The sequence below is a fragment of the Merops nubicus genome, unplaced genomic scaffold (genome assembly GCF_000691845.1).
Source record: "Merops nubicus isolate BGI_N331 unplaced genomic scaffold, ASM69184v1 scaffold37413, whole genome shotgun sequence".
Classification (NCBI taxonomy): domain Eukaryota; kingdom Metazoa; phylum Chordata; class Aves; order Coraciiformes; family Meropidae; genus Merops; species Merops nubicus.
In genome coordinates this window covers 11,187-12,382 of record NW_008600271.1, presented here as the reverse complement: position 1 = coordinate 12,382, position 1,196 = coordinate 11,187, and positions in this window count along the sequence as shown.

Here is a 1,196-nt window from a genome sequence, read left to right as displayed (position 1 = left end):
GGTCCCTCCCCACCCAAACCATCCCATTTTGGTTGTTTTTCCAGTTGCAGGTGTTACTTTTGGCTGGGGAATGTTGGTGCTCTGAGGTCTGGTTAAGCCAGGAGTGAGCTGCTGCCTCTGAGCAGGAGGCTGGGGCTGAATCATTGCCTTCTACCAGAGCAGAACCAGCTGCATTTAACTGGATAAACGTTTCACTGGAGTCACCCAGGGCTTGGTGGTGGTTTGTTTATAAAGACCTGGGGTCTGGGCTTGTGCTCAGCTCCTCCTCTGCCTCAGCTCCCTCAGGGGGAGGGGGTGGCAGCTGCTCCTGCCTTCAGGGGGGCATCAGGGTGAAGCTTTGGCTCTGTTCAGGGGGTGAGATCAGTGAGCTGGGTTCAACTGGGGCTGGGAGAGTCCTGGGGCACCTGAGCCCCCCCCTCAGTGACCCTCAAACCCGCCCTGGGAAGGGCTGAGAGCAGCTTTTTGGGGCTGAGAGCAGCTTTTTGGGGCTCCAAACCTCACTGTGACTGCTCTCCCTGCTCGCAGGCCGTCGCTGTGGGGCTGATGCTGCAATTTGAGGCAAAAACCCAAGAAAACCAAGGCAGGAGAGGGCAGGTTCTGGCCACGCCAGGCTCCCCTGGCAGGACATCAGCTCCTCAGTGGTGCCCACACGGGTGCAGGATCCTTCCCGTGGCAGAGGTCTGCAGGCACAAACCCAGGAAAGAAGATTTTTTGGGGGGGTTTTGCAGGGTCAAAAGCCTTGTGGAGTCTCTCCAGAGGGTTGGGGGTGGCCTGGGTGGGCTGAGAGGATGTCACAGCCGTGGGCTGACCTGTGGGTTTCACAGGGCAAACCCTGGGGCCGTCAGCAGCTTAGGGTGGGGATGCTGGAGCTGGTTAAACGTGCCCCTTGGGGTGCCAGCAGGCTTGGCTGGCAGCTCTGTAGCTCTGGGGGGTCCCCAGGGGTTTGGTCCTTGGGTCTGTGCTCTGAGCTGCCCCTTTTGGGGCACAGGGGCTGGGGGCTCAGGGTGGTGCCCAGGGGGACCAGCTCACCAGCAGGCTCTGTGCCCTGGGGAGGTGCCTTTACAGCAACAAGAAAAGAGAGACTCCAGGGCCAGCTGGAGAGGAAAAAACTGTGCCCAGCTCCAAATGCAGCTGGGAAGGAGGCAGGTGAAGCCCCCTGGGGGGTCACTCTCTGGAGGAGGACTCTGCAGCTGCAG